Source organism: Corapipo altera, unplaced genomic scaffold (genome assembly GCF_003945725.1).
Source record: "Corapipo altera isolate COAL_440 unplaced genomic scaffold, ASM394572v1 113, whole genome shotgun sequence".
Lineage (NCBI taxonomy): Eukaryota > Metazoa > Chordata > Aves > Passeriformes > Pipridae > Corapipo > Corapipo altera.
In genome coordinates, this window is record NW_020884895.1 from 10,646,439 (window position 1) to 10,655,717 (window position 9,279).

General features: G+C 44.5%; 1 protein-coding gene across 1 annotated transcript in view; it reads right to left on the reverse strand.

Annotated features, from left to right (window-relative positions):
- The window catches only part of LOC113949284 (IQCJ-SCHIP1 readthrough transcript protein-like), a 60,042-nt gene that overhangs the window by 46,935 nt on the left and 3,828 nt on the right, over positions 1-9,279 (reverse strand). The gene's annotated exons all lie outside the window — the stretch shown is intronic.

Below are 9,279 nucleotides of genomic sequence, written 5' to 3' on the forward strand. Positions count from 1 at the left end.
AATCCAGAAAAAACCCCACAGCTTGTCCCCACTGATTTTGCTGCTCAGTGACTGGAGGACACATTAAACACACCTCACCCAGGTAAAAGAGCCACATCAAACTTCTCCTCCAGTGGAAAAGAGAAGAACAACATCAGGTTATAATTAACACTACTTTTAATTCAATTGTGTCTAGAGTTTAGACTTGCACATAATAATTATTAGAAAAAAAAATCTCTGTTTGAAGAGCCACAGTTTGGGAATAAACCAAGATTCAGCATTGAATTAAAGCTGCCCTGAGGTGATTTGCTTTGAACAGGAGCTTTCTCCAGCCCCACCTCTCTTTTAATGTGTCTTCATGCTCATTTTGATGTAACAAACCATTATTTAGTGAGAAATAGTGTCCAGGAAGAGATTCCTCAAATTCTCAGGACCTTTTCCATCCTTGGCATGGACCATCCCAGCACACAAGGGTTCCACTGTGTGGCAGAGGCTCCAAACAAGGGACAGTGATGCTGTAGAAGCCCCAAATAATGCCCTGCAGTGATGCTGGAAAACACATCCTTTGAAAGCCAGAGGCACTGACATTCCTTTTCCATAGTGAGAAGATTCAGTAACAGCCTCAAATTTCTTTGGCATCATTATGCATTATCTCATGTCCTCTAACACATGAAATAATGCTTTTTTTGTTGAAGAGTTGGGCTTAAAATAGAGGCACAGAAAAAAAATCTCCTCCCTGAGACAAGGGCAGCTGAAAGGACATGGACACCACACACAGTGCTCAGGAGAAGAGCCCCTGCTCCTGCCAAAGGCTCTGAGGGAAATTAAGTCTGAACATTAGAAATTAAAATATCCCCTCATTGAAAAAACCACGAATATTCTCAATTTTCTGGCTCATTGAACCTCCTCCTGGAAAGTGAGTTGAGAAACTCTGGGATATTTTTACAGCATCGAGTTGAGTTTGGGGATATCAAATGATGTGATGAGTCAGAGTCAGATTTGCAGGGGATCAGTGACCTCCCAAATCCTTCTCCAGGAGGGAGCAAGAGTCATCCCACAAAGGTCACAATCCCTGCACAAAGCACCACTTTGTCTAATTCCCTTTCATTTTGGGTTCAGGATCAGCAGAGGATCTGTTGCATCAGAAGGGAATGAGGGAGTTCCTGCCCATCTAAAGGAGTGTATCAGGATTAAACACCTGGAATGGAAATAGGGAAATGGAAAACCCAGACTGGGATCTGGGATTTGTACATGTGAATTCTGAGCTCCCCTGAGCCTCACTGGATCCTGCTGTGCTGTCCAGGAGAGGATTTAGGGCTCAATCAAGAGTGTTTGGGGTTTTTTTCCAGAAATGGGAAAGGCCCAGAGCCACCAACTAAACCAATGGAACTCCACCCCAGGAAGTTCATTTAAAAATCATTTGGGAAGAAAATCTAGAATGTATCTGATGATGAGGGAGAGAAACATCAAAATGGGCACCAAGGGGGTGAGAAGCCACACCAGGATTCCCAGTTGGGTTGTTGGCAGCACTTTGCCAACCTTTGGGAAGGAAACCATGGCAATCATTTCACACCATCCCAGAATTAAGGTTGGAAAAGACCCCTGAGATCATCAAGCCCAACCATCAACCAAGCCCTGCTGTGTCACCACTGAACCACATCCTCAAGTGCCATATCCACGTGGTTTTTGAACATTTCCAGGGATGGTGACTCCACATTTCCCTCTTTTAGCTGCTTTACATCCCAATTAACACAGCTCTGGACTGAACCCACTGAATTCTCCACAGCACCTCCACATCCATTTCCGTGTCCTTTGAGGTAGGAAGTTTCTGAAATTTGGCTTCAAGTTTTAATATTTAGGTTCTCACTGCAATTCTGTAAAATTAAACACAAGGGAGGGACAATATCAACCCGGGATGTGCTCAGCAGGTTTTTCCACTGCAGTGTTCATAAATACCACAAATTTAACATGGAAAATATGCCATGCTAATCTAGTTATTTTTCCTCATCACACCTCATTTGCATAAAAATAAAATTACAGGGGAGGGTTTTATTCCTGGGAGCAAAAACCTTCCCTGCTTTTCCCGCCCTGAAGGAAGGAACAAGACTCTCCCTTTGTTCCTCACAGAACCACTATATTTTATCCAATATCTAAGACTTCTGGACACTAATATAATCAAATCTAACAATAATATGATATTCTCCTTAGTGCCTCAGAGAACTAAAGCAATTTTATTATTTTGAGGATGGTTTGAAAGCATCTTAATGACACCTTTATTGGAGCCCCATAAACGTCTTTAAAGCTATTTTGGTGCCAATGTATCAAGAATAGTCTTGAAATTCCTTGTTATGCCTTGTACCTGAAAAATCCATTTGAAACATATTCTCCTGTATTGAATTTCTGTCTGAAGCAGCTGATTTAAGCAGCTGATAGAGGATGGCAGGTGCCCCATTCATTGTGTTATCATTTTATACAGTCTGGCCATAAAAGCCCCCAGAGAAGGATGTACTGTCTGTCCACGAAAAATAATCCACTGGCTGAGGCTTATGGGAACAGCAATAGAATTTTAAATACCTTGGAAAGACCAAAGCTTGGCCATTTATGTGATTCCAGCAGCATTTTTCTGCCTCAATGGCCATATTCAATCCCAAAATGAGAGGGGTAATGCAATTAAAGCAGCTCCATAATGAGGAACTGCAAACAGAGGGTTGAGTTTGAAAGACAAAAGCTTCTAAATTTTAAAATAATGAAGCAACACGACTGAGGCACATGATGTGGGGAATGCATTATTAGACACAGCAGGGAAATGTCTAATATACTACAGAAATATTCATTATTATGATTTTCATATTCGGGGCCTGGCTCTGTGAAGGGCAGGGTGTGGAATTTCTGTGCCACAGGAATAAATGAGATGTTGTAGATAAAATTATCTCAGAAAGCATTTAGGAACATTCAGCCTAATTTCCTGAAGTGGGACATGTGGAGGTCTAAAATAAACTTCCTATTTTTAAGATCTCTCGTGCCATGAGAGAACAGGTGAATCAAAGAGGTTCATCCCATTGGGAACCATCACACCAGAGCCAAAACCATCCCAGGAACCCAACAAAACTTTTCAAGTGTCCCAAGCAGCACATTCCTGCAGAAACATCAGTCAGAAATGTCTTAGCAGACATTTTGTCCCCAGCCAAGATAATTTCTGGGTTGATTTTGCTGCTCCCAAACCACAGTGTATCAAAGTGACAGATCAAACAGGCCAAGTTCAAGGCACACAACACAAAGAAGAAATTCTCGGTGTTCTGCTCCTACCACAGGAAGGAACTGAGAGGGTCCTTTTGTGTCCCAGCAGATAAAAACCCCATGGGACCCATTTGTAAGAGAGTTCAATGTGCAGAGTCACTGCAGATAATTCTGTGTGTACACGAATACACACAAACCCAACAACTATTTCTACATAAAATCCCCATTCCAAAGACAAATATCACGTCAGGCCAGAAGCTTTGTGTACTCTCTGCTCACATTCAGAGCTGAAATTATCTGAAGCAAATGAAAGGCATTGAAAATAACATTTGTTTCCATGTTCACTCCGTTTCAAGTGTTATCTTCCAGCCCACATCAGCGTTAATGTGTCTCCCCAAACCATCAAATATTTGATTTCTAATTAAGCCCTTTTCATCTCACTGTTGGATTTGTCTTGCTCATCTTTAATTATGTTTCCATCTCCGTTGTTCAAGAGCGAGGGCAAAGATTTGCATTTTTCCACGAGACAGAAATCACATTGTAAATATTTATCAGACGACTCGTCTCTCCTTTGCTGTTCATGGATTCATGAATCCAATTTTATAGGAAAGAGGGAATGTTCCCCACACCAACACCCCGCTGCTTGTTAGGACTGCACTGCCCTTAATAAATTGATATTCCCTCTCCCTCAACTCCTCATCACTCCTGAAGGTACAGAACACACCTGGGAATGTCACAGGTATGGAGTAAACACGGGATTCACCTGCAGGTGTGAGACTCAGGGACTCACAGAGGCTGCTGAGAGATTTAGTTCTACTTTTAGAACCAAAGGGTGGAAAAACAAGCATTCACGTTTGGAAAAGCAGGTTTCAGTTACCTGTACCCCTAAAAAAGTGGTGTATGTACACATAGAGACCATTTCTGGATAGGAAGTAGCCTATTTAAGCACTCTGCTCAAGTAAAAAAATGCTGATTTTTCAGAATCGGTTATTCCCATCCTCATGAACAGCAGGATGACAATAAAGAGGAAAAACAACTGGGTGCTCTGGCAGGATGGCAGGACAGGAGTGACATGGTTGGAGGGACAACCCCACTAAGAGGGGAGACCTCACTGCAGTTCCAACTTCCTTGGGAAGGGCAGAGGAGGGGCAGGGACTGAGCTCTGCTCTGGGGGGACCAGGGACAGCAGCCAGGGAATGGCTGGAGCTGTGTCAGGGCAGGCTCAGGTTGGATCTCAGGGAAAGGTTCTTCCCCCAGAGGGTGGTTGTGCACTGCCCAGGCTCCCCAGGGCAGTGGGCACAGCCCCAAGGCTGCCAGAGCTCCAGGAGGGTTTGGCTGATCCTCTGGGGCATAGGGGGGGATTCTGGGGCTGGGCCTGTGCAGGGCTGGGGGTTGGACTGGGTGATCCTTGTGGGTCCCTCCCAGCTCAGCGCATCCCGGGATTCGGGGATCGAGGAGCAGCAGTGCCCAGCCCGGGACCGCGGGTCCCTCTGCGCTGTCCGCGGTGCTGAGCGGCCCCGGACCCGCCCTGTCCGCGGTGCTGAAGGTCCGCGGGGACGGACGCGACCCCCAAAATCCTCCAAAATAAGAACAGCCCCCGGGGGGCTCCGGCTCCTCGCCTGGAAACTACGGCAGGGTGGGAGTGGGATGCTGGGGGAACACGTCCCGCTGGACATGGAATGCTCTCCTGAGAACCCTCCTGGAATGCTGGGCACAATCCTGGTGTCCCCAGCGTAAGAAGGACTGGGAACTGTTGGAGCAAGTCCAGAGGAGGCCACAAAGACGAGAAAGGGGCTGGAGCACCTTCCCTATGGAGACAGAATGGGAGAGCTGGGGCTGCCCAGCCTGGAGAGGAGAAGGTTGTGTGGAGACCTCACAGGAACCTTCCACTGCCTGAAGGGGCTGGAGAGGGACCCTGGAGCAGAAACTGGAGAGATAGGACCAGGGGGAATGGCTTCAAACTGATACTGAGTAGGTTTAGAGGAGATATTGGGAAGGAATTCTTTGCTGTGAGGGTGGGGAGGCCCTGGCACAGGTTGCCTGGGGAAGCTGTGGCTGCCCCTGGATCCCTGGAAGTGTCCAAGGCCAGCTTGGATGGGGCTTGGAGCAACCTGGGCTAGTGGAAGGTGTCCCTGCCCATGGCAGCAGGTGGAACAAGATGAGCATCAATGTCCTTTCCAACCCAAACCATTCCATGATTCTACGAGTTTGGAGGAAAACCAGCAGAAACTCAGTCACGTTCCAGTTTCCCCAGTGCCAGGCTTGACACCCTCCTACACAATAACAGGAAATTAAATATTTACAAGGAAGGACATTATTTTCAAATCTATTATATGCCTTCTATTTTTTTAAATACGAAAAAGAAACAGGCAAAAGGAAAACAAAAGAAGACAGCACCGAGACCCCCAGTAAAACAATTTGATTGGGAGATGACAACAGATCATTTCCAACAGTTGGGAAACTTCCTTTGCTCCACACACACAGAGCTGGAAAATCCTTTCTTTGCTACAAAGCAGCATCTGAACAAGATGTTTCTCGTGGCTCAGGGCCCATCCTTTCCCTGTCATTCCGGTGTTCCATCAGTTTTCTGCTGGGAAGGAGGCCCAGGGGAACACTGTGAACATTTGGAGATAGAGCCATCACTCCTTTCTCCCATGTCAAGGATGATTTATCTGTTTGCAAATGGAAAGCTCGATCCATTACTTGATAATCTGATCTACCTGGAAAGTTCTTGGATTAAGAGGGTGGGAAGAACTCAGGCAGGAGCCTCTGGAACTCACAGTGCTCTCACTGAGCACATGTAAATGTCCTAAAATGGACTTTCTTTTGAGAGTCTTTCTAGGACTGGCCAGAGAAAGCCAAGTGGGAAAAAAAAAAAAAAAAAAAGGGATCTGTTCTTGTTTTAGGTGGGATGTTACTGATCTGTGTTTGCAGGAATTAAGGATGAAATCAGGAAACTCAAATCCATGTAGGAGCAGTGCAGCTCTCAGAGCTCAGCCTGACATTTCCCAAGAAAATCAATTTATTGAAAACATGAAATCTCCGTGTGGATGTTCACAGACCATTATCCTCTTCTATTTACCTTCAAAATACTAAACAGGGAAATCTGAATTTCATCAACTCGATAATGCATCGAGAGCTTTGGGGTTCACTTCTTCTCTGGCTGTGAATCTCTGATTGCCAGACACTCTGTTTTATTCCTTCTGTGTATCTGAGAGGGGATTTTTTCCTGCTTTTTGCTGTGCCCTATTTTATTTTGTGCCTTGTGTGATGTCTCAGCCCTGGATGTTTTAACAGAAACACACGTTGTTGATTGGCTGAGAATCTCAATGCAGCCTATTTTCAGTGACAAATATTCAGATCAAATCAAAAGCACTTTATTAAGCATCAAAGTCTGCTGAAACCCAGCAAACTTTTTCCAAGAGATGCATATATTACTCTCCAAGTAATTTTCCAGCACAGTAATCATTCCCCTTCCTATTTCAGTCACTGCATCCCTAAAAAGACTTGATAATATTCCTGTTTTTCTTAAACTATATTATCTGCAAATAAATTTATTTTAAAAGTTTAGGGTTCCAACCACCTAGAACCAGTCAAGTAACTTGTGATCCATCATTATGAGGATTAAATGATACATTTTCCTCAGCTGCTGTTCTGACCAACCCTCGAGCCAGAAGAAGGAATAAAAAGGTGGAGCCAGTCAAAAATCAAATTAATTATGGCCTTATTTGTCAGCTGGCACCTTTGAGCCAAGTAACAAAAGGACATAATAATTAAATAGTATTGAGACAAGATGCTCTGGTTTTAAGGGCAAGAGTCACATAAAAAAAGCCTGAAGAATCTTTTCCCTTTCCTACCTACAGCATCTGACATTCCAGAATTCCTCTGCCACAACACAAAGCCAAAACTTCACCCAGGGGAGCTGCTGGAAAACACCAAGACCTGGAAGTAACAGCAAAAATAAGGAATTGTTTCCACTGCCATTTTTTTTCCTCCTTAATCTCGTGGTTCCTTTCCTGCTTGACAAGTTCCTCCTCAGGATTTCATTTTGAGAGCAGCAACAGATGCAAAACAAGTTCAAACATTGGATTCCAAGTTATCATAATTAATGTTTGATCGAGATTCTGAGCCTTAGAATCACCCAATGTTGTCTCTCTGAGCTGAAACATGGCAATCACAGCCAGCAGAGCTCAGCCACAGCTTCTTGAAGCCAAATTTGAAAAGCCAGGGATGATCAGGGGGAGTTCACATCCCCCATCACTCAACCAGGGAGGAACTGATGGAGTTATCCCCACCTCATGGCAACCAAATGGCTTTTAAAAAGCCACTTCAAAACTGAAAAATTAAAGCTGTGGTGCAGCTGACCAGAAAAAAATCCCTGCTGCTGTTGAGCAGAGCAAGAATTATTTCTGGTACCTCCCCTTCTCCTCATCTCTGAAGTTACTCTAAAACTGCTGCTCCCACCCTGCACTTGAGTTCTGCACGTGATGATAAAAGGCCCCACCTCTAATTCTGGGCATTTTTTACCCTGAGTGTTCAGGTTTGTCTCTGGATTTCAGGTTCCTGTGGGATTTTAATGCTTTTTCTACTTTCCGTTTGCAGGTTTTGTCTTATTTTTAAGGATGGAAAAGTTTTGAGGGCAAGAGAGGAAAAATGCTCTTGAAACTCTGAATTTTCCTAATCCTAGTAATTCCACATCTTCCCTTAGAAATGCACCGGGAATTTTGTAGAATCAGTAAAAATGAGCTTAAAGATCTTCTCTTTCACCTCCAAATGACCAAAGATCATTGTTTGCCCATCCCAGAGCTGGGGACCCTCCTTCCCTGGGTCCTTCAGGGATTGTGATAATCAAGGACACACGAAATAATCAGGGGTTCCTTTGCCTTCAGAAATAAGTCCTGCTTTTCCAAAGGTTTTTATTAGGAAAGTGTGATAAAACATCTCCCTCTACCTTAGATGCAGAAGTGAGACGAGCGAGCATCCCATTAACACAGATTAAATCACAATCCCAGTATCCAAATTTTGTTTTCCCACAAATGCAGAACTCCCAGATGTACTTATTTCACCCCACAACACCCCAAAGCATTGGAAATGTGTCATTTTCCAAGTCAGGTTAGGGATGGAGAACCCCTGGAGCAGCCGGGAGTGTCCCTGTGCAGGGTACGAGGGACCTCTTGTGGAAGCCGAGCGCAGATAAACTTGATATCCACGTTTATTCTTCTCATTAAAGGAACAGAATCCACTTAATACACGAAACCTTAGTGCATAACCCAGTATTGCAACCCAGTTTATCACCCTGCTCTCCAGCTCTGAGCACAGGGAGGCTAAAAATAAACCAGAGCTCTCAGTAATGTTTTATTAAACTCTGTCACAGCTGCCAAAGCACTGGGCCACAAAAACAAACCTTCTGGGAACAGCTCCCCCAGCTTCACTCTGAGCCTGGGACATCACAGCAAAGACTCAAATTGTGCCTTTAAGTCGAAAATCTGAGTTTTTAGCCCTGAAAACCTCTGTTGGATCGGAGAGCCTGCCTTGGGAATTGCTCCAGAAAAGAGAATTAAAGTAACAAACTCCTGTTTCTTGCACATGGGCTCCATCTACTTGAAAGCACCTCTAGCAACGATTTCTGGAGTTTTTTAGGGAATTCAGAAGCCACCAAAAGCTGTCCCTTGACTGGCACCAGCTGCCTCCAGCTTTCCAACACCAGGATCCAACCAACTGCTTTTCCTGAGCTGCTCCAACACATCCCATGGCAATTCCTGTCTCCTGCCTTTCCTTTAAACTGCTCAATTATTTCATGCACCCTCAGTCTCTGGTTCCCTCAAATCTCAGGTGTCCTGTCACAAAGCCAAAAGCTTTCTAAGCTCTGTCTCTACCTGCTGGTTTATTGACCTCAAAGATCCCGTTTCAGAGACAGCCACAGAGCTGCCTGTATTCAAAAAATGGTCTTTATATTTGAGGTTTTCGTTTAGAGTCACCTTAAAAAGAGAAATACAACCTCCAGCCACTGGGCAGCGGGTTTGCAAGGCGGTGGGAATATTTATTCCAAAATCAAATTTAATT